This window comes from Ambystoma mexicanum, chromosome 1p, assembly GCF_040938575.1.
Source record: "Ambystoma mexicanum isolate Mex_15411 chromosome 1p, UKY_AmexF1_1, whole genome shotgun sequence".
Classification (NCBI taxonomy): domain Eukaryota; kingdom Metazoa; phylum Chordata; class Amphibia; order Caudata; family Ambystomatidae; genus Ambystoma; species Ambystoma mexicanum.
In genome coordinates, this window is record NC_090921.1 from 113084341 (window position 1) to 113109056 (window position 24716).

The following is a 24716-nucleotide window of genomic DNA, read 5'->3' on the forward strand; positions in this document are numbered from 1 at the left end:
GCCATGGTGGTGTCCGCCGAGAGTGACGCCTTGATTTATTCGAAAGCTTCTTGGCAGGTGGTGCTCCACACCCATTTTATGCTGGCCTTCGTGTGATCCCTTAGGGGTTCCAATAGTGTAGCCAGGTTGGGGATGAACCTTCCGCAATAGGTTGCCATCCCTAGGAAACTACGTACCTCTGTTGGTGTGGTGAGGGGCGAGGCAGCCTGGATGTCCGCTACTTTTTGGGAATCTGCAGAGATGCCTGCCTTGTTGAATATGTACCCAAAGAACGAGATCTTTTCCTTTAGGAACTCACACTTGTCCTTGTGGATAGTTAGGCCTGCACTTTCAAGCCTGCTGAGTAGCATGTTGAGCCGCCGTACATGCTCTTCTTTACTCTCTGCATGGATGAGAATGTCATCGCTGACGTTGAGTACCCCCGGGATGCCACGTATCACCTCCTGGATAGTTTTCTGAAACACTTCGGCCGCGGATGGTATCCTGAAGCTGAGCCGTTTGTATCGGCGTAGGCCCATGTGAGTTGAGAACGTTGTGATGTATCTACAATCCCGGTGGAGTTTCAGTTGGTGATATCCGGCATTGAGGTCGACTTTGGAGAAGATTTTGGATCCCGTGAGGTCCGCTACTATTTCATTGAGGGTTGGGGTGATGTGTCACTCCCGTTTATCGCCACGTTGGGGAGGCGCATGTCAATGCATATCCTCACTTTTCCGGGTTGTTTGGTTTTCTTGGTGACAACAATGGGTGACACCCATGGTGTAGGTCTGGTAACTTCCTCAATGATGCCTGCTTTTTCGAGTGCGCGGAGCTCTTTCTCCACCTGATTTCGTATGTGGAATGGAGTCCTTCGATTTCGCAGTGCTCGTGGTTGGACAGACTCATCAATGTGAAGTTTGATGGACTTTCCTTTGAGGCACCCAATCCCCTTGAGGAGGTTCGGGTACTTTCCAAGAATGCTTTCGATGTCTTGTGTTTCGGTCACCTCACAGATGAAACTTATGAGCCCCAGGTCCTCTGCCATGTCTCCACTCAGTAGACACTCAATTCCTGCATTCACGACATAGATTTTGGACTGCAGTGACCTGTCGCCCTTGCTGAGTGTGGTCCGGAATCGTTCTACTATTGGCAGTGGAGTTTTGCACCCATATGCAAATAATAGTGTGTTTTCAGGACTGGTGGGGGCCGCAGTCTTCTGAATGTGGTTAGTGGCATGTCTTAACAGACGCCCCAGTGTCTATGGTCATCTGTGTGTCCTGTCCTTGGATGGCTAATTGGCATTTCCGTCTTCTCAGTTTTTGTCTGGGCGTTGTGTCTCTGTAGTTCAGTGCTGAGACCAGGTACACTTTTTTTCCTTTTCTCCATTGCTCGTTTGCATCTTCTTGCTGGGTGTGTGTCACATCATCCCCTTCCTCCTCGGTCGACGAATTGGCTGTCTCGACTCGGCAAGCACTGGCTTGTTTCTTCTTCTTTCCCGAGGTTCTGTCTTGGGATGTTTGGGGTTGTTGTGGCAGCCCCGATGATCTGCATACTTTTGCGTAGTGGTCTTTCCTGCCACATGCCCCACATGTGGTTCCCTGGGCCGGGCAGTTGCGTCTTCCATGGCGAGGTCCTCTGCACCACCCACATTCCGTGGGTCCCGGGGTTTTTGGTTGCCAGCTGGAGTGGGTGGTGTTTCTGCTGGCCTCGTCCCTCGGGTATTGGCGGTTTGTGATTTGGGCCACAGTCGCCATTGTAAGTGCCGGTTGTAGTTTCTGCAGGGTCGTGCCCATCTGCGCCGCTCTGGCATGTGCCAACTCCCTCTGGAGGCCAAGTTCCAGGATTCTGGTCAGAGATATGCCTTTTTCGCTTAGCACCATTCTCCTTAGCTTCTCTGAGTGTATCCCATTAATAATTTGGTGTCGGATTTCCTTTTCAATGTCGGCAAATTCACATGAGATCGTGGGTTTCCGGAGCCTGGTGTGATAGGCATCCAGTGTCTCGTCCTCCAGCTGGATGGTGGTACAGAAGATGAACGTTTCATAGACTGGATTCAACTGGGGAATGAAGTGGGCCATGAGAGTGTCCTTGGTTTGTTGGTAGACTTCGGGGCCATCTGTAATCGCCAGCGAGTTGAATATGCATAGCACCTCATCCCTGACATTCAGTAGGAGGTGCAACCTCATTTTTCTTGATGTGGTAATGTCTTTGCAATCCATAGCCATCTCGAATTTCTGCATCCAGAGCTGCCACCGAGGACCAACTGAGGAGGGGTCAGTATATGGGTCGAAATGGCTGAGCGCAATCGTTGTCCCTCCTTGTGAGCGTGTCTGTGGCGTGGATGATGACAAATTTGCGGCCATTCTAGAGGGCGTGCTGGGCCTGGGGTGGAGATGCCTGTCACCATTGTGCGTGGATCTGGGGCCTGTCCGTGCGCACCGGTTGCGGTACCCCCTCACCTTGGCGTGACGTTTGTGACCACGGTTGGCTCCCACGTCATGTGTTGGGAGGTTGGGCACAATGCTCTTGCTAGTTTCCTTTTTTTTTTCTCAGGCTGGTGGCCCTCAGGAGGTCTGCCAGTTGATGTGGGCCTCCAGGTGCAAGAGATGTGGCACATATGGGAAAGTCTGGATGGATCCGAAATTGTATTTTTTGATTTTGAAGAAAGGGAAAACATTTTTTTTTTCTGGTGGGGGATGGGCCCCACACCGTGGTTCCAAAAATTGTTCCCTTGCCAAGGGTTTTATTCACTGGGCGTCGCGTGCACCGTTCGTTCTACTTCCCTCGTCGCCAGTGTTACGTTCTGTTTCCCAGCCGAGGCGTCAGCGGAAAACAGGAGATACAGGCCTCGGGCTGCAAGGCCCCGCTGCACAGCTCCGGCGGGAGCAGTGAAGACACGGACACATGGGTGTTGCTGTCCTGCCCCGGAACTGACCACGTGGAGCAGGGGCGGGGCTTTTATTCGAGACGCCTTACATCACCGTGTAGCGGGACGTAAGGTGGATATAACATTTGACCTCGCAGTAAAAACTTTGATGTTTTAACGCAGATCCGTCTGTCCAGACAAGGATAAGTAGAAGCAGGAGAGGTTTGCCACACAGTTTGGATGAGATATCACATAATGGGCCTCATTACAACCCAGGCGGTAAGTTCCCTACTTTACCACCATGGTGTAAACTCTGTTTACACCATGGTGGATGGCGGATTTACCGCCCCATTTCAAGGTGAGTGGGGCGGTAAATCCCCATTCCCCATTTACCCTTCCCCATTCCCATTTTTGCCCCATAGGGCATAATGGGAGTGGGGAAGGCGCTAATTACGGCACCGTAAATTACGGTGCCGTAATTAGCACCAAGGCGGGTTAGCGCCTTGCATTTTAACGCCTGCTAAAAGCAGGCGTTAAAATGGTAATCAGGCATTAAGGGTTAACGGGGCCGAGACCGCCGTTAAACCCTTAACGCCTGGGTTGTAAGGAGGCCCAATGACTTGATTGTTGCCGCTGTCATGTTGCACTGTGTAATAACATCGTCTGTACCCGTATAATACTTTGATTCTTAGTTCACACCACAGTCCCGATTTCTGCAGCATCTAAGTGTGTGAAAATCAATTTTTTTGCCTTCGGCAGGATGAAAGGTTAACTTTTTAATGCTGGGATTTCAACCAGTGTCTCTCAAAAGCTGGTGCTTAAAGCGCCAAGCTGTCTGACTGGCAAACTGGAGCCCTGAGACTGTCTTCTGCTTCACGAGTTAGATATTAGGACGCTCTGAATCAGACGTGATGAATGATATGTGCTCAGAGCACCCTGCCTTTAAATCCTGACTAGGTCTGGTCACTCATAGTACTCAGTATCTGCTATGCCAAGCTTACTATTTGCTGTTCGGTCAGAAAAGAAGAGAGTCGTTTTTACTTGAGCCACTCCCACCCATACATGGCGGATATTGGTCACTATCCCCTCGTCACAGTCCTTACTGGAGAAGGCAGGGGATGGGCCATTTGACCTATAATGGCCCCTTCAATTGATTCCTTCGTGCCAGACAGAAGAATCTGGTGAGCAAATTAGTAAAGTTGTCATATGTGTGGAAATTAAAAATTTAGGATGAGGCAATATTTAATGCAAGAAATCCCTGAAGTGACTTTAAATGGAGAGAAACTGAGTGCTGTCATGACCCTTGCCCCTGGCCCTCACTGGCAAGTCAGCCTTCCAGTTAGGGCCAGGTCAAAGGCCTTAAAACCTCATCCAAGTCTCTCTTGGAGTCAGTCCTGGCGCCAGGCTCATACTTGGGACTATTTAACTTGGTGGGGTTCAGCCAACATGGAGGCACACACATAGCTCAGTTACAAGGAACTGAGCTATGCGGTCTAGTCTTTTGGGTGTGGCAGGCCTGGGACTACTTTACCTGGACTACTTTGGGTGTGGCAGGCCTGGGTCTATTTTACCTGGACTACTTTACCTGAGACTATTTAAACCGCACCCAAACACAGGACATGCTTTGCGTTATTCTGCTGTGGGCAGCATAACGCTCACCGTGTCCAGTTCTTTGATGCCAGCTTACCTGAAACCAAGGACCTGCAGAGAGAGGAAGAACACTACAAAACTTACCTGGAACAGTATCCTGTCTTCAATCCATCTTCAACTTCAGTTCCACTCACCTGAAGGTATGAACTCCGTCAGCTGGCACTGCATGCATCCTGGAATACCATAACCTGGAAAGAGGAGAAAGAATGGCAGCATTAGTAAGCGTTTAGTCACGTTTCCTCCCGAATGAAGAAAGCCACACAATTCTTACCTGGGTAGTCATCTCCTGGTCAGTATCATTGCTGGAACATTACGGCGCTCGGAGAGGAACATTGTAACCTGCAAGGAGAGAAAAGACACAGGTTAACAATATAAAAGGCGAAACAGCACCGCGCATCGTGCATTACTCACCGGACAGCATCGCGCACACCGCGCTTTCGCCTACCGGCCCATGCTCATCTTCAAACTGCATGACAACACCAACATACCTTTCCATACCTAAAAGGAAAGAAGCAAGACATTATTCGAACTAAGAGGAACATAAGAACTGCATATAAAGACTGTAAAGCAGCAAACCTACGGAGTCGCAGCAGGCCTGGATTCCTATGGGGGGGCTTGCACAAGTGAAGTAACTTGGTCGCTGCTCGACCCCCACATCTATGCGCCCCGGCCACGAGGAGCAGGACAGAGAATCCACCTTTCACAATATTAAGGTGAGGAGAGGGCTCCAGTTCTATGGCATCCTTGCCCAGAACTCCCTTATATAGTTGAAACAGATGCCTCTATCATGGCTATGGGAGCTGTTCTCTCACAAAGGGACCCAGGAATTGGCTAGTTACACCCTGTGGCCTTCTGGTCACAAACATTCTCACCTCCCGAACTCAACTATGCTATCACAGGCAAAGAACTCTTGGCTATAAAATCAGCTTTCAAGGCATGGCGACACTATCTCCTTGGTGCTAGACATACTGTCACGGTCATAACTGATCATCGAAACCGGCAATACCTAAAAACAGCAAAGGCTCAATCATCCAGTCAACTGCGGTGGGCTCTTTTCTTCGCTGAATATGACTATTTGATCACCTACCGGCCAGGAGTCCGAAACTGAAAGGCTGACGCCTTGTCCCACATGGGTGTTGATGAAAAGGTATACATAACTCCAGATCCAGTAGCCATCATTCCAGAAGGCAAACTCCTGGGCCTTACGACAACATTGACACAGGTTGAACTTCAAAACAAGATCCAACTCTTAATGGATCCCACTTTCTCACAAGAGTGGTGTACTCAAGGAGAACATTACACCATTAAGGACCAGTTACCATATTTTAGGAACCGTCTATACTTGCCAAGTAAAGATTTACAAGAGCAGGTTATTTCGGGTTATCACGACTCCCTGATTGAAGGTCATCCTGGAATTGCCGAAACTCACGGCGTAAAGACATCAAACAATGTATCCAATCATGCGGTGTGTGCGGTGTGTGTGCACAAAACAAGTCCCAAAAGCAGAAACCAGCTGGTCTTCTCAAACCATTGGAAATTCCTCCTGCACTGTTAGTGACTCCAATTCAGCACTCCAACTAAGTCAATGCCTATTCTGGGATGCCCAAGGGAAGCCCTTATTTCTATATTTTTATGACAAGTTCATAAATCTGGATGATAAACCCTGGTATGACGCCCCTCTCTTTGAATCCCCCTGACCTCACTGAGCCAAGAAGTAGGTTTGTTTTGCAAATTAAAAGATTTATTGAAAAATTAAACAAGATATATATCACGCTTTTATAAATAAATTAATATTTGATAGCACACTTATGAATATGACAGTGATCAACAATGGATACTATTACACTAGCACACCTCTTTAATTACTTAGGAGTTGGTATAGAAAGGATAAGGTAGCAGAGACTACTTTTATGGTTTCAAGGAAAAGCAATGATGGAAAGAATGCAGCACATAAAGAAACTGATATGGTTTCAACAAGAGATAAGATGATCACTTTTTCTTTTGACAATTCACCCCCCCCTCTTATGCAATATAAGGAGATGGAAGGGTAGCACACAGTTTTCAGGAATACAATCAAATGCAATACAAATTCCAGTTCCCCCCTAGCAAGCTTGGAGCAACAGGGATGTTTTTAAACAGTCAAAAATACTTTTAAATGTGATTTGCAATGAAGTGAAAAATATGCTAACAATGATTTGAATTCCCTATAGGAGATTCAAGGTAGGTGACAGCTACTTTGAATTAGTTCAGGTCAACACTAGCAATTATTCAGGAATGATTATCAGATGGAAAACGAATTTCAGCAGCTGCAAGCAAAAGACAGCTATTTTTACAAGTGGTGAAATTGAGCCAGTTTGCAATTCGCTGCACTTTTTCCGAGTGCATCGATCGCGATTACAGAAAAACTATAAGGAATAGAATGTCGGTTTTGGGCTTGTTGGAAAGGCTAGGTTCTTAGCTTTAAAATGAAAGTAAAATCTCTAAATCTCCTCACTCATGACGCTTCTGGCCCATCATGCTCGCACTGGTGGGTGGCAGGTCAGGCGACCATTTTGGTGTGCGCAAAACTGCACGGTTTTCCTGGATTCTGGCGCAAATGTGAGCTTTTCGGCCATCTTGGATTTTCTAAGCCCACAGCACCAAATGTTGCAGCATAATAACTCAAACATGGGTCAATACACCTGACAAGCCCCCCCCCTGCCGGCGGTTTGATTTCGAGTCGAGGGGGAGTCGGGTACAAAGGATGTTTTGATGCACGCGCTGGGATGTCTGCATCATCTTCTTCCGATTCCGCAGATGGCACAGTTCAGCATCTTTTCCTCCATCAGGGTGGATCGGTCAGTTCTCCTCGCTGGTCCTGATGGGAGTTTCGGGCGGTACCCCGGCCCCTCGGATCTTTGCTCCCGGTAACTGGGTCGTCCTCCTTGGTCAGTCTCCATGGTTTATCTCTCCTAGGATGACAAAGCAAATCGGCAGAAACATAACATATTCGTAGACATTTCCCCACCACTATTAATGGTGGGGCGAACATATACATTTTATTCATCAGGAGACATTGCATTCTTATCATAATATTTTAGAGACTAAATGTGGGATATTTCAGTGTTGGAAATGTATTACTCTGGAGCAGCCCCCTCTGGGATTGCAGAGGACTCCTCCAGTTGCTGCAGAGTGTGCCTGGGATGGCAACACTTTAGCTGATTTATATGGACACACTTGTCTTCCTCTTCCGCCAAATTGCCTTTGGGGATGCGGATCTTGTAGGCGACTGGGGAGATCTTGTCTACAATTTCAAAAGTTCCCTTCCATGTAGGCAGAAATTTCCGCTGTTTGGCCTGGTTCCTTTGGAAATTGTATAGATAGAACCGGTCTCCCACATTGTATTCTTTCCTAGTATTCTTCAAATCATAATGAGTCTTCATGCTATTGGCTGATCTTTTTAGGTTTCGCTGAGCATAGGCAAAAGCATGTTGAAGGTGTTTCCTTAAATTTTCAACATACTCATGAGCTGTGGAGGCATTGATCAATGTTTGCTCTTGGGTCCTGTAAAGCAAATGCTGGGGAAGCACCATCCTGCCTCCAGTCTTCAGCTCAAATGGTGGCATTTTAGTTGCAGATGAAGGGGTAGATCTGATGGCCATTAGGACCAGAGGTAATCGGATATCCCAACTTGGCCCAGAATCTGCCACAAACGTTTAAAATATGCTCACAATGGTTCGGTTGTAACGTTCAACTGCCCCAGAAGAAGCTGGTCGGTAAGCAATGTGTAGCTTCCATTTAACCCCCAGTATCTCCCACATCTTTGTCATTACTTCGCTAGTGAAATGGCTACCTCTGTCTGACTCAATCCTTTGGGGTAGACCAAAACGGGAAAAGATGTGGTTGATCATCAGGGCAGCTGCTGTTTCTGCCTTGCAGTTTGGGGCCGGGAGACATTCCACCCATTTAGTAAATAAGCATGTCACCGTCAACATGTACTTATTCCCCCTAGAGGAGCGAATCACGGGCCCTATGTAGTCGACTTGCAAATCTGACCATGGCAGTGTCATCCCCCTCTTTTGGAGAGGCACACGGTGTGTGAGGGATGTTGGCTGAAATTGTGCACAGACAAGACACCCCTTCAAGTATTGGACGAGGTCCTGCCCCATGTGTGGCCAGTATGCAACCTCTCTTAAGATCTCAAGTGTTGTGTGAAACCCCCTATGACCAGTTGTGGCCGCATCATGGGCATGACTTAACATCAGGCTTCGGAATGAGGTAGGAACCACCCACTGATCATGGCCAGCTTGGGATTTCCTTACCAACAAACCGTCTTGGATTCGGAACATTTTTGGACATTTCATCAACACTCTAAGGTCCTCCTTCCCAATGTAATCAGTATCCGTCAGCGGAAAGTTCTCAGGGTCCACAATGTGTTGGTAAAACTTACCAATTATTGTATCCCCTTTCTGAGCCGTAATCAAATCAGCATCTGGGGTCTCCTTACTCCATTGTGCAGTTGAAAGATCATTGTGAGCATTTGTCTGGGACCTAGTGATAGCAGTGACCTGAATTTCCCCCAACAGGGACTCAATCTCTATTAGATTCCCTTGGATAGCTCCGGTTTTGGCCAGATGATCAGCTAAGTCATTTCCAGTTTTGTTTGGTCCCTCTACTCTGGAATGACCCTTGATCTTTTTCCAGTAGATGGTCATCCCATTCGAGGTGACCAGATCATCAAGGTTTTGAATTAACTTCCCATGTTTCAAGGGTTTGTTATTAGAACATAACATGCCTCTGGTTTTCCAATTAACCAGGTGCTCCACGAACTCGTTCCGTACATAATCCGAGTCTGTGATTATGACCAGTTTGTGGAGTTGATGTTGGACAGCAGTGAGGATGGCTTGATGCACAGCCATCAACTCTGCCACCTGACTACTTCAGGGACCAATCTTGTATCCAGCGGAGGTTTCTGGGGACTCATTCACCCATGCATTCCCTACGCCGGCCACAAGTTCTTTTTCCCCGTTGTTGTCAACATGGTAAGAGCATACATCCACATAGACAGTGGGCATTCCCTCACACTTGTCTTCTTCAAAGACTTTGTGTGGGGAATTAAGGTATGCCTCCATGTTGTCCTTGATTTTTAGACTTTCGTCCTCGAGACAGTTTTCTCTGGCACAATCATGCAAGTCAGCCAGACCTTGCACGAGGGGTCTCTTCTTGTTTTGGCCATATCTGACCTCCACAGGAAAGCCTTGCATTAACAGAATCCAGGAAGTAATTCGGGAATTACTTACTTTTCCGGCCCAGATTCTGCACTTTGGAGATATTGCAGAGGCTGGTGTGGAGTCTCCACTATGATGTGTTCCCCCTGGATAAACCGGCAGTAATTCTTCAATGCCCACACCGTTGCCAGGAGTGCCTTCTCAGAATCGTTGAATTTTTCCCCCACAGAGAATAAAGTTTTGCTCGCATAGGAGATTACTTTATTGACCTTGTCATGCTTTTTATATAATACTGCAGTCAAGCATGTATTAGAGAACCCTGTCTCCAAGAAAAACTCCTTGTTTCTGACAGGGTAGGCTAAGCAGGGCGCTTGTGAGAGGCTTCCTTTGAGCTGTCTTACTGCCTCAGATTGTTTTGGTCCCTATTCCCACTTGACCCCCCCTTCAAGAGATGAATCATGGGTCTGGTGATCTCTGCATAGCCCTCAATGAACTTTCTGCTGTAATTAGTCAGTCCAAGGAGGCCCCTTTATTCCCACAGAGTTGTGGGGTCTTTCAGTTTCTGGAATGCTTCCACTTTCTTTTCCTGGGGACAGAGACCCTGAGGAGTACTCTCATGCCCCAAGAAATTAACACGGGTTCTACACCACTGTGCTTTCTGAAAGGAAAGTTTTCCTCTGGCGGCGCTCAACTGTGTCAGAACGCAACGGATCTCTGCTATGTGTTCCTCAACAGATGAACTTCTGATGTGGACATCATCTACATAAGCCAGGTTACCCCTTACACCCAGGTCGGGCATGGTCTTGTGTAGGAAAATGTTGAATTTATTGCCGGAGTTGAGGTATCCGAAGGGAGTCCGGGTCCATGTGTACTGCTGGCCCCCAAAGGTAAAAGCCAGCTTGTATTGGTCCTCCCTACTGACAGGCACAGTCCAGTATCCATTGGTCAGGTCTATTGCAGTGAATACCTGTGACCCCTGGATCTGGGCCAGCCCTTGGTCAATTTAGGGAAGAGGCCATCGGGAAGTATGGACCCGTTTGTTGAGCTCCCTAAGGTCGGCGCAGAGTCTCCACTGGCCGTTTGGCTTCAATATTCCCAGCACCGGATTATTGAAGGTGCTGTGTACTGGACGGATTATTCCCCGGGACTCAAGGTTCTTAATTATTTCAGTAAGAGACTCCATTGATGCGAGAGGCAAGCGATATTGCTTCACAAACACTGGAGTCATGCCAGGGTCCGTGGGAATTGTTGTTGTGTGGATGTCGGTGCGACCACAGTCATATGAGTCAACCGAGAAGAGAACTTGGAAATCCAAGAAAACTTGTTTCAACTTTTGCTTCTGCTCCAGAGTCACACAGGCATCAGCTAGGTTGACTCTCTCTTCAACCGTCTGCCTGAACCCTGGAAAGACTTCTGGTTTTGCTATCTCAGCAGCCTCCTCCAGCTGGGTGGAGAAGTTCCTGGTCAGGGTGCTGATTTGGACTGGAGGCTTCAGGTGGGAAAGGCAGCCCTCATGGACCTGGAAAATCACCTCATCCCTTCTGAAGTCACAAGTCACATCTTCCTTACCATAAGGGCAGGAAGTGTACACCAGGAAGATCCCCCCATGCCGGGTAAAGATCCTGTCTGGTGTTGTATTGTTATCACTGTCACTGTCAAAACAGTCCTTGGGGATTGGTCCTAACAGTTAATTTCCTAAATCAATGGAAAAATGTCGGTCATCAAGCGCCATTCCAATAATGGTGCCTGCAGCTAGAGTAATACTAGTCGCTGTTATCCACCTCTATTGGAATGGTGTCATGTTCTATGTTGACTAATGGTGTTGGGTTTACCCCCAACCCTTGCTGTTGGAGAGAAGCATTTAGATGAATATAAGCACCAGGGTTTTTTAATTTTTGTCCTCTTTTAACTTTCACTTCCAGGGAGAATTGTCGGGTCCTTTCTGGGATGGTGACTTCCTCTCCAATCTGAATTTCAACTGCATAAGGCAGCAGTTGAGCTGACCTTAATGCTTTTTCTGGATCATCAAAGCCCATGGGATTATACGCTAATTGGGACCAAGCTTTGACGTTTATTAGGTCTAAACTAATGGCAAAGTGATTGAGAATGTCACTGCTTAAGTGAAAGGCGGCAGTGACGTCTCGCTCGACCCAACAATTATGGACTATGCTCTTGTTGCCAATGGAGATTTTGAGCATACAGCTGCTTTGCAGGAGATGTTTGGAATTGGGTGTTTCCAAATCCATTTCACATTTGTTTATCAGTTTGAATGTGGGAATGGCTGGATCTTTTAGGAGTTGGCGGAACATGGCTTCGCTGAGGAAGTCCTTCCCATCATTTAACTGAACAGGGATGAACAACTGCTCTCCAATTTGCTGAATATGAGCCAGGCTCTGAGCTGATTTCCCATCTTTCTGGACTATTGGAGTGGGAATGTTTGATTGTGGATTAGTAAAGAATTTCAGAGTGTTTCCTTCCAGTGTGGAATACCACCTTAAACTGGAAGGAAGGTTGATTTGCAGAAATAGAGAGGACCCCCATCACCGGTCTGTTGTCCTACTGCTATTACTGTCACATCTGGAATTTGGTTGTTCTGGAAGTGAAATTCTACTTGGTCAGATTTTTGGTCAACCATGTGGCATGTGCTGTTTAAACTAACATGGTTGACACTCTGTTTTAATTTTATTGGTCGGCTAGTCTGGGTCCAGAGGACCTTGTTTACGCAATCTATTAGGGGTGACAACCTGCTCAGGAGGTCATTCCCTAGTAAACAAGGGGTGCCCTCTGGAGTCACTACTATGAACGGGTGTTTCACCTTGTGTCGCCCATTTTTAATGTCCAAATCTGTAGTCCCCTCGACGGGAATTTCCTTCCCGTCAACGTTCTGAAGTTGTCCAGGAAGAGAGGTGAGAGGAATACAGTAATTCTCCCCCCTTCCTGCATTTAGTTCATCAATGGCCCTTTTGGACAAAAGGGTAGCTTGGGATCCAGTGTCCACCAGTGCCAAAATTGTACCCTGCCCCTGTACTTGTAGCGGGGCATAGTATCTTCCCCCCTTCTCCTCGAGGGAGTACAGATAATGCACATTTTTGGACAACTGGTGGGCTAATTTTTTAGTTTTGGACATTGTGAGAGAAGAGATCTGGGCAGAATGGGTTTGAACCAGGGGATTTTGATGCTGTTGGTTCTGGGATGAGATGAGGGGCGGCGCTAGCTCAGTCCCCACATCTACCCAGTCTGGATTTGGATCCCTTGGGACCCATTTTTCTTTGGGAGGCGTTCCCCCATCTCTGAAGGAGAAGATCCTTTTCCCAGGATCCTCTGAGGATCCGTCTCCCTCAAATTGGAAGATCTGTACCTCCTCCACAAAATGGGTCTGTTTGGGTCCTTTGTTTTTTCCTACCTCCTCTCTGCTCCTTGGGTGGCAGACTTTCAGGGGTAGGAGATTTTGTTTCTGGTTCCTGGGTTTCCAGGGGCTGTTTACAAGTGGGGAAGGAAGCTTCCTCCAAGGCTTTACATCCCCCTTCCCCTTGTGCCTCCTCCCTGGGAACTGGTGGGTTATCAGGGTGCTGCCCCCGTAATTGTTCTGGAGTACCAGGCCCAGAGTTTGGGGCATTCTGCGCCGGCATGCTCATCTGAGGGTTCTGTTGCCAGATCTTGGCCTTCAGCACATTTGTCCTGTATGGCTCCCATATATAAATATGCCGCTATCCTGACAATCTTGTTGTGCTCATCTTTGGCTTTAGGGGCCATATATAGTTCACTCAGGGCCACATGTAATGGACCCTGATCTCTCCATATGTCTGACCCTGTTGCAGTGATCTGGGGTGCGATTGCCTGCAACCACACCATCTGGTCCTGTTCTGTCCATTCGCCTCTCACAAATAGCTTATGTAAGCGGTGCTCTCTGGCTATTTTGTTATCTACCAAGGTCGTCATTCTGGAAATTGATTTCCTTCCTGACTTACAGAAGTTAGTATTTTATTTTGCAAAATAGACCGTCTCCTTAGAGCGTCCTTCTTTTGAGGGGGGCTTTTACAGTGTAACACAGCGTGGTGATCCAACAGAATTTATGTATCCTGTCAGTTAGCACACTGTATTAAGCTGCACAAGTGGTAGATCTAATCCAGATGTCCCGGCTCGAGCCCCCACTCTGTTAGTGACTCCAATTCAGCACTCCAACTAAGTCAATGCCTAGTCTGGGATGCCCAAGGGAAGCCCTTATTTATATATTTTTATGACAAGTTCATAAATCTGGATGATAAACCCTGGTATAACGCCCCTCTCTTTGAATCCCCCTGACCTCACTGAGCCAAGAAGTAGGTTTGTTTTGCAAATTAAAAGATTTATTGAAAAATTAAAGATATATATTGCGCTTTTATAAATAAATTAATATTTGATAGCACACTTATGAATATGACAGTGATCAACAATGGATAATATTACACTAGCACACCTCTTTAATTACTTAGGAGTTGGTATAGAAAGGATAAGGTAGCAGAGAATAATTTTATGGTTTCAAGGAAAAGCAATGATGGAAAGAATGCAGCACAGAAATAAACTGATATGATTTCAACAAGAGATAAGATGATCACTTTTTCTTTTGACAATTCACCCCCCTTATGCAATATAAGGAGATGGAAGGATAGCACTCGGTTTTCAGGAATACAATCAAATGCAATACAACTTCCAGTTCCCCCCTAGCAAGCTAAGAGCAACCGGTATGCTTTTAAACAATCAAAAATACTTTAAAATGTGATTTGCAATGAAGTGAAAAATATGCTAACAATGATTTTAATTCCCTATAGGAGATTCAGGGTAGGTGACAGATACTTTGAATTAGTTCAGGCCAACACTAGCAATTATTCAGGAATGATTATCAGATTGAAAACGAATTTCAGCAGCTGCAAGAAAAAGACAGCTATTTTTATAAGTGGTGAAATTGAGCCAGTTTGCAATTCGCTGCACTTTTTCTGAGTGCGTCGATCGCGATTACGGAAAAACTATAAGGAATAGAAAGTCAGTTTTGGGCTTGTTGGAAAGCTCAGGTTCTTAGCTTTCAAATGAAAGTTAAATCTCTAAATCTCCTCACTCATGGCGCTTCTGGCCCATCATGCTCGCACTGGTGGGTGGCAGGTAAGGCGACCATTTTGGTGTGCACAAAACTGCACGGTTTTCCTGGATTCTGGCGCAAATGTGGGCTTTTCGGCCATCTTGGATTTTCTAAGCCCACTGCACCAAATGCTGCAGCATAATAACTTGAAGATGGATCAATACACCCGACAAGCCCCCCACCCGACGGCGCTTTGATTTCGAGTCGAGGGGGAGTCGGGTACAAAGGATGTTTTGATGCACGCGCTGGGATGTCCGCATCATCTTCTTCCGATTCCGCAGACGGCAGAGTTCAGCATCTTTTCCTCCATCAGGGTGGATCGGTCGGTTTGCTTCTAGGACGTGTGGTTTAAAAGATACGGATGATTTAATGGAGGTAGCTTCTCAGAAATAAAGTAAGGTCTGCTCGCTTTGGCAGCACATATACTAAAATTGGAACGATACAGAGAAGATAAGCATGGCCCATGCGCAAGGATGACACGCAAATTCGTGAAGCGTTCCATATAAAAAAAATAAAAAAATAAAAAAAAGAAATAAAGTAAGGTTCAAATGACAAATGATACTTTCACAGGTTTGAAATCACAGAATGGACACTCAATTTCTATGATGCAGTTCTAGGTAGGTGGAAATGGTTTGAATTAGATTATTTTAAACTAAGAGATTGGTTCTGCACCGTTCTGGCTGGATACTCACACTATAAATTTGAAATAGGCCGTTAAGATCTGGTCAACAGGTTTAGACTGGACATCTGGCGGGTGGTTCTGAAGTCACTAGCTCTGCTCTGCTGGTCTGGATCTCTGGTTCTGGCAAAAGTTCTTGGCACTGCACAGCGGTCTGGTCTGGTCTGCGGTTCTGGATACATCTCTTCTTTCTGGGTCTGGTTCTGGTCTGCGGTTCTGGATACAGCTCTGCTTTCTGGGTCTGGTTCTGGTTCTAGCAGAAGTTCTTGGCAAAGAAGCCCGGCTGTTTTATTCTGATTTGCCCCTTGGAAGTCTGGGGTAAAATCAGTTTGCATGATTGTAAGGCCAGCTGAGAATACTTTTAGCTTGCAGTAGGCCTTCTGCTTCAAAGTTCTGGAATCTGGAGTCTAAGTTCTGGATATGGTCCTTGTGGATATTGTCTGGTCCTGCAAAGTGCTTTGCAAGAAAGTGGAAAGAGCCGTCCCTACCTGGGTTTTAGTGGCTCTTTTTATGTCTTTTGAAAATGGGTGGGAAGGCTAACTTTCTATGCCCAACCCTCTAAGGATCCTGATAGGCTAGAGGATTTTCTGTCCTCTGACTGGATAACTGAGTTGTGAGTCAGAGTGATGCTACCCTTTTACAATCTATTGAAGAAACGCCCCTTTGCTTTTACTTAGAAAATTAATTTTTCATAACAAACAGGTTTCCCAGATAGACACGTGGTTCATAATATATATACACATCACAGATGAATTAAGACAGGTCTCTGTTCAAGCCCCATGTTCCTGTGAGCTTGGGTTCAGAAACTATAACATTTTGCGCTTTTAGTGGGTTTTGCCATGGTCGGTTCGGCATCAAATCTTCCCCGCAAGTACACCCCCTCTCTGGGCACATTACAATAAGTTTTCAATTTTCTGAGATAACCACAGTGTCTGTAATAGTAATAAATCACAGGGTTCGGTCTCAGAAAATCGTACAGAGTCCTAACACCTCTTAATATGTGCACAGAAAATCCCAGGAATAATGATATTATTTATATACTTTTGACAATTTTATACTATGAATTATCCATCTTTTTAAAATTATGCTCTGGCCGAGATGGTCGTGTTTAGGTCCCAAAGCGCATGGGGGAATTTCTGGTTTGTCCCCACCTACAAGCTCAGCTGGCTCACAGAGGCAGTGCCCCTCCCAGTTCCGTCCAAGAGGAAGCCATTTACGACCCCCTGATTTAGCAATTGCTTTGAGCCAAGGGAAGTTCATTGTTCTGTTTCTCTGCAGTCCCAGGTACCCCTCCCGTGATTCAATCAGACAGGTGTGATCTCCTTTTGGTAGACGGTTTCCCATGGACAGAGGCCTCTTGAACTTTTAATTAAATCAGACTGCCTTCTGGTATAGGGCCTGGTAACAGTAGGTGTGAAGAATTCTCATTGACCAGCAAGGCTTTGAAGTCCCAGCTGACTCAGGTTCCTTTTCAGCTCATGAAATACATGTCTCCTGTCAGAGTTTAGATCGCTAGCGCCGGTCAGTGTCAAACACCTGTACTGCACCCATTTATTGGCAGCTGTCTTGAATCAATGCATTTCAAAAAGGGGATTTTACTTGATAGCATATGATTTTTGCTAACATTGTATTGACGTGGATTCTGCAGTAGAGTAATGTAGAACACCCCACCAGAAGTTGGATTTATTTGTTTGGTGGTTTCATGCCCATGATTTTAGCAATTTTTGACATGAATTAAAATGGATTTTGAACAGCACCATATTCCTTTGCACTGATTTCGCTCTGTGTGCAGCCAAAGGATAGGATCTGGCAATAGTCTCCTGTATTAACTATCATGCAATGTTTGAAATATGCATTTTGAGCTTGCATTCAGAGAAACAAAGGTGTTTCAAAGTGCATTTTTGAGCTAACAGGCACTGCTGTTTTTCCTTTGGCACGAACTTTCACTCATGGCGCTTCTGGCCCATCATGCTCCCACTGGTGGGTGGCAGGTCAGGCGACCATTTTGGTGTGCGCAAAACTGCGCGGCTTTCCTGGATTCTGGCGCAAATATGGGATTTTCGGCCATCTTGGATTTTCTAAGCCCACAGCACCAAATGTTGCAGCATAATAATTCAAAAAGGGTCAATACACCTAACAGCACCATGGCACACACTGTCCCTTGATTTCATTACAGATCTACCTCCAAGTCAAGGATTCAACACCATCTTAGTAGTTGTAGACTTGTTCTCTAAAATGGCACACTTTATTCCTTTTAAGGGTCTTCCAAATGCATCCAATTTAGCAAAAGTATTCCTCGAGGAAATCGTACGGCTACATGGCTTTCCATCGGTCTTGATCTCAGATCGAGGTAGTCAGTTCGTATCCAACTTCTGGAGGAAATGCTGTTCAATGGCCCAAATTGACATTCGACTATCTGTCATGAGTCACAGGACGCGCCCCTTTTGGTCTTCATGGTCCTTATCGCAATGGGCTTTGCATTCCTTGACACTCCCAACATGGCCGTCCAGTGTGACATGCCTTCCGCGGTCTACACGTTGGACGTAACGTATTCTACTAATAGACCGCACCCCCATGGCTCTGCGCGTCTCCATGCTATTGCCAAGTAGCGATCAGACGTGTGCTCCGTAGTTCGCAGTATTGCTATCCTGGTTCCTAGCTTTTCTACTTCCATTCCTTGCCCCTTTCCCTTTTCCTCTTGCTTCCTGGACTCGTGCGCCATCAGCACGTCATCTTCGTTTCCCGAATCCCCGGATTGCTGCATCCCGGAAACTTAAACGCACGCTGGAGTCGGAAGAGACTCGCTCAGCCTTATTCAAGTCCAGGTCTGTCCGCAAGAAGACACCGCCCACGGAGTCCAGCAAGGATCAGTCTCAGGTGAGAAGGGTGGAACTCCGTGACAGTCTGAGACGCCTACCGACAGCACTCGAAGTCGACATGGAAGCAGCCGTCCAGGACCTGATGTGAGGTATGCAAGAATTAACCACCGAGGTGCAGAATTTAAAGGCGGAAAATGCTGCTCTCAAGCAATTAGTTCTATCCCGTGATTCAGCCGCAAAAGAAAGTGTGTTACTGGGCGGCATTGTTGACAAATACGATGGGTCGGCAAAAACCCTTTGCGGATTCCTGGACTCATGTGTAACGCTCACCTGACTCCCACGGAGGCGCTGGCCTGGTTCGCGCTGCTGTGACCTCTTCTAAGGTGATGCGCAGGGTTCAGAAGACGGACTGGACCGGGCCCCCAAATCTGGCTTGTCTGGCTCACAGAAGTATCCTTCTGTAGGCAAAAATAGGGGATTAACTGTCTGCGGGGTAATGCAATCAGCCTCCCACTTTCCCCTCTCACCCTCCTTGAAACCCTTCTGTGATTCCTCGTAGCGTCTCACCTTAGGGTCTGGAAGGATGAGCTCTCCATCCTGATTCTGATGCAGGGGCGCGTTGGTATCCAGTTACTTCACTGGATTTTCGGATTGGTGAGAACCAAACTTGCTTGGCTTCCAGGTAAGTTTTTTGATAAGAGGTTCCCCTTGTGTCCATGCATTAATGTACTAATGCTAGTGTCTTTTTCCCCTTAGGGGCCGGGGTACGGAATGCCGGTGAACAGGCACCGACCCGAGATGAGAGGTGAAATCCTTGTAGAAATCAGGTAAGTCTTTAATGAGCGTTTTTGGTAATGTCTTTTCATTCGCTCATTAACGCTGATGTCTCTTTTTCCCCTCAGGGGCCGGGGTCCGGAAATGCCAGTATGCGGCGCGGACCCGAAATGAAGAGGGAATGAATCAACAGGTAAGTCTTAATATGGAGATTTAGCTTTCCTTATTCCCTTCTCTCTCTCACCTTTTGTTCTGGTCTTTTTCTCCCTAGGCGCTGGGGCGTGACTGTGAATCCGGATGATCGCTGCTGAACATGGAGGCGCCCTGTTAAGGTGAGTGGAATGCTGCGCTGCAGCGATCGACGCGATGAGCTTTTAAATAAAAGTCTTCCTTTTCAGGATTGTCGGCGAGATGTCTCCGGGATGCGGATTTATCAGGTAAGGACTTTTCCTTCTTCTGTTCTCTTCTTCTCTTCCTTTGCAGGTGATCCAGGATGCTGGTAGGCGTGGCAGAAGTCAGGATTCAGGAGCAGACACGGTGAGCGTCCAGCTGCTAGATGCAGAACAACGCGAAGCACGTGTGGCTGTTCGGGTGGGGTTTAAATAGCCTTGGAAGAAGTTCCAAGGTATGTATCCTTCCTCCAATCAGGTATGTATCCTTCCCCGACCACGCCCGGATGGTAAATTAGAGCCAACAGGTAAAGTAGTTCCATTCAGGCCTCAAGGAGGCCGTGATCCTGCAGCATGGTCTGCATCAGGTAAGTGCACCCAAGCACTTCCATAATGAGCCTGGGCCTACGGCGCCAGGACTGATGTCTTTTATGAGCCTGGCGCCATAGGCGCCAGGACACTGTCCAAAGGGCCCCTATATAGGGGTTGCTGGGTCCTTCCTTGAAGACAGGATGTCCGCTTTCGGGGACGCAGGGCTTGAACCGGCTCCCCGGGAGCGGGCATCATGACATCATGTTTGGTTCACCTTACATTTAAGCCCTATTACTTTTCCACTCCCAGGGCTAAGGTGGGGTTCATAATCTCTCACCTTTCCGGAAATGCTTTAACCTGGGCTACACCCCTAGTTAACTCCGGCGCCGCTCTCCTAGATGACTGCGATGGTTTCATACAGGCCCTAAAGACCATGTTTGATCGCCCAGAGCAGGTCTTTAGTTCTCTAGGAAAGCCTCTTAGACTTTCAGCAGAGATCCCAGGATGTGCTCACGTATGTAACCCGCTTCAAGCAATTGGTCAAGGAAGCTGATTGGTCTCTGGAGGCAAGTTTTACCCTTTTCAGGAGAGGACTAAATAAGGAGATTAAAGATGAGTTAGCCAGAGTGGCCCGACCGAACTCATTCCAGGCTCTTATGGACCTTGCCATGCAAATAGACCTTCGCATCCAGGAAAGGAAGGGAGAGAAGAGAAAATCTAGGGGAAACCCTCCGAAGGTGTCCTTTGAGAGTGCCTCCAAATTTGACACAAACCCTTGATCAGTCACCGAACCAGAACCCATGCAGATAGGAGCCTTCCGTGGACCCATGTATTGTGCCTCAGACAAACACTTGGTTAGAGAATGCCCTCTGGCCCCTCCTCAGCGTTCGGGAAACACCATCTCCCGATCCTAGATGGAGCAGGGCTTCGGGAGAGAGATGTTTGCTCCACATCAATTCCATCCTTGAACTCTCCTGGACAAAACAATCTAGTGATACTACAGGCCTTCCTATCAACCTCTGGGAATAAGACCTATCCTGTTTTGGTCTTGGTAAACTGCGGGGCTATGGGAATATTCATTGATGAAGATTGGGTTTTTAGTCACCACATCCCATACGAAACACGAAGCATCATGCAGCCGGTGGAAGCGATCGATGGTAGACCCCTCACTTCGGGGCCCATAAGCCTGCAGACCAAAGAGATCCAGCTTTCAACTAACCACCACCAAGAGCGGATTCGATTCGACATTATTAAGTCAGCTCATTACCCCATGGTAGTGGGCATGCCCTGGTTACAGAAACACAATCCGTATATCAAGTTGGACAGCAGGATCACTATTCCTCGGCTCAGAGTTTTGTATGTCTCACTGTCTAATCCTGGATCCCTCCTTGACCCCCTCCAAAGAACCACCAATAGACCATCAATCACCTCTCATGGTTTCCAATATCGTGCAGATCCCTAAGGCCTATCAGGGATTTGTTGATGTGTTCTCAGCTGCCATAGTCCAGGCCTTGCCCCCTCACAGGCCTGAAGACTGCGCCATAGACAAGGATCCCTCAGCAGTGATTCCTTTTGGCAGGATGTTCATCCTTTCGGAACCTGAGAAAAAGGCCCTCAGAGAATACTTGGATACCAACCTTGAGAATGGCACCATAAAACCTTCAAAATCTCCATCCGGAGCTTCATTGTTCTTTGTTCCTAAGAAGGACACTAAGGAACTCAGACCCTGCCTCGATTATCGTGGATTAAATCAATGCACCCTCAAGGACCAGTACCCTTTACCCTTAATCTTGGATATCCTGGAAGCGGTCAGAGGCGCTGTGATTTTCCCGAAACTGGACATCTGGGGTGCCTATCATTTGATTCGTATCCGGGAAGGAGACTAATGGAAACAGCATTCAGAACACCCTTTGGTCACTTCGAATATATGGTCATGCCCTTTGGATTAGCTAATGCCCCAGCAGTCTTTCAACGTTTTATGGACCGGGTGTTCTCTGACATGCTATTCCTCTTGGTCATCATCTACCCGGACGACATGTTGATCTACTCCAACGACCTTCTAAAGCATGAAGAGCACGTGAAGGCAGTACTACAATGACTCTGTGAACCTAAACTCTTGGCCAAACCCGAGAAATGTATGTTTCACGATGCTTCTGTTCATTACCTAGGATTTATCCTTACTCCAGAGGGAATTGGCATGGACACTTCAAAGGTAAAGGCTATATTATCCTGGCCTGCTCCCACGTCCGTGAAACAAGTTCAATCCTTCCTGGGGCTTGCCAATTTCTACCGGAAGTTTATACCCACCTTTTCTGAGATTGTTCAACCGATTGTTGCTCTCCTGAAGAAAGACACCCCCTTTGTCTGGTCTATTGCGCACGATAAGGCATTCCAACTCTTGAAGATAAGATTTACTCAAGCTCCCATTCTGGCCCAACCCGACATTGATCGACCATTCCTTGTGGAAACAGATGCCTCTATTTATGCCATTGGAGCGGTGTTGAAGCAAGAATTTGAGGATAAACTAGAACACCCCATTGGTTACCTTTCACGAACCCTGACTCCCAGTGAGACACACTACTCCGTCCTGGAAAAATAACTTTTAGCCATCCGCCAAGCCTTCACTGAGTGGTGACATCTACTCCTGGGAGCAAGATATCCAGACCAGGTCCGCACGGACCACCGAAATCTTCAAATTCTACATTCATTAGAGTGTCGGAACAGTCGTCAGGCTCGTTGGGCCTTCTTCTTTGCCCAGTACCAGTTCCACATCACTCATGTTCCTGGATCACAAAACTTGATTGCTGACGCCTTATCTCGACGGCCTGACTATGAAACTACCGAAGATAAGGCCTATCCTAAGATGTTTCCCCACACGATTTTTGTAGCCCAAGCAGTCAACCTCCTGGAAGAAATCCGAGTACAAACCCAATCCTCTGAACTCTGGAAGAATATTTCAAGAAAGAATCAATGGAACCTGAGAGTCAAGGAAGGATATTTGTTCAAGGACAATCCTCTGCTCATTCCTACACAAAAATTACAACAAAGAATAATACACCTCTGTCATGATACCCTTCACTCCGGACATTGTGGCATAACCAACACCCTCCGTCTTATACAAAGACAATTTTGGTGGCCTAAAATGAAGACTGACGTACAACTATACGTCCAAGTCTGTGCAATCTGTAGTCAGAATAAACATGACAACAAGAGGCCGGCGGGTCTTCTGCTACAACCCGCACTGCCAACAAGGCCATGGGAATTTATCGCTACAGACTTCATTGTGGAATTACCGCCTTCCAGAGGGTACACCACCATCATGGTCACCATTGACTTGTTCACTGATATGGCTCATTTCACACCCCTCAATAAGCTACCATCCTCATCTTAACTGGCTGGAATCTTCCTGGAGCACATATTCCGCCTTCATGGACTTCCTTCCAAGATAATTTCTGATCGAGGACCTCAATACGTCTCACAATTCTGGAAACACCTCTGTCAAATATTAGGAATCCAACGCGCTCTTTCATCAGGTCATCACCCTCAAACCAACGGGGCCACAGAACGTGCTAATCAGACTCTGGAACAATATCTTCGATGTTTTGCTACTAAAGTTCAGGATGACTGGTCGCTCCTAATACCCGTGGCTGAATTCGCCTATAACAATTCCGAGCATTCAGCAGTTAAGACCAGTCCCTTTTATTGCAGCCAAGGATTCCATCCATCAGTACTGCCCTCTGTTCTTCCACAACCCACACCGGTACCTACTATCGACTCCTGGATTGAAACACTCATCAACATACATAAGGAGACCAAAGAGCACTTAGAGAAGGCCAGAACACAGACCAAGAGATAAATTCTCGGGATACTAGCAACCTTTTGGTGGGGGAATTGAGCCCCTTGACGTTGAGGGTGCCAATTTTAAGAGTGCCATGCCTGTCACCTGGTTTGTCATGACCGTTGATCAGAAGTAAGTTCTGTGGATTCGCTGAACACGTTGCATCGTCTTTCGTCGAGAGTCACCGCCATGGAAGGATTCAAATGAGTGTTTCGAGGCATTCAAGGCCTCGGGATTTTGTATGCCCCATTTCCTTCCTCCCCTCTTTTTGGGTAGTAAGAATACTCATTGTTCTCAGTTCTGGGTTTTTGCACACCATTTTCCTCATGAGGAACTGAGTCTTGGTTTGATGGCGTCCGAGTTGGACCAGGTGCGCGCCGCTGGTCTACAGTCGGACCGCCCGTGAGGGTCGTAGCCACGCGACCCCATTCACATGTATCATCAAGTTAACATTTTGAGACCCCTGCCCCCCAATTCTTAAGAAGCAACTTAAATTACAACTTAACAAGCAACAACAACTGTTATTATGAAATGGAAATTGTAACGATACATGCAGTTTCCAGCTTCACTGTTCGCCTGCCGGCCATGTGTTATTCCTCTGTGTTCAGCTTGTCGTGGGCCAGGCCTGGTGGATGTGTAGTGCCGTACTCCCGCTAACTGCAGAGTCTCGATACCGTACATCCTGGGTGGAGATCTCCAGGATGGTGAATCTGTGTGCACCACCTCATTTATTACTGTCCGGGGTATCGTTGGGTTGTCTGTATTTCCTGGCTCCTCTGACTTTTTTCCTTTTCGGGCTGTGGGGTCCCCCATCTTTCTCTGTCCTGTGTTGGTTCACTTTGTGATCCTTCTCTTGCGGCAGTGCCAAGGAGATACGCAATACAATCTCGTATTTCGTCTTCAGAGCAGAGAATTATCTTCCTGCTTCCGTGCTCAAATGTGAGGGAGAAGGGGTATCCCCATCTGTATCTTGTGCCTTGATCTTTGAGCCATTTCATTAGGGGGCTGCAGAGACGTCGCAGGGCCAGGGTGAGTGAGGATAAGTCCTGGAAGATGGTTATTTGGGCTCCCCCAAGAGTGAGGGTGTCAG

The 24716-nt window shown here is 47.0% G+C and overlaps 1 protein-coding gene and 1 non-coding gene across 3 annotated transcripts in view; both read left to right on the forward strand.

Annotated features, from left to right (window-relative positions):
- LOC138566825 (diamine acetyltransferase 1-like) overlaps positions 1–24716 on the forward strand; it is a 355000-nt gene that overhangs the window by 216697 nt on the left and 113587 nt on the right. The window lies entirely within an intron of this gene.
- Positions 15217–15323, forward strand: LOC138461514 (U6 spliceosomal RNA). The gene has a single exon (XR_011264133.1). It is a non-coding gene; the product is annotated as a U6 spliceosomal RNA (small nuclear RNA).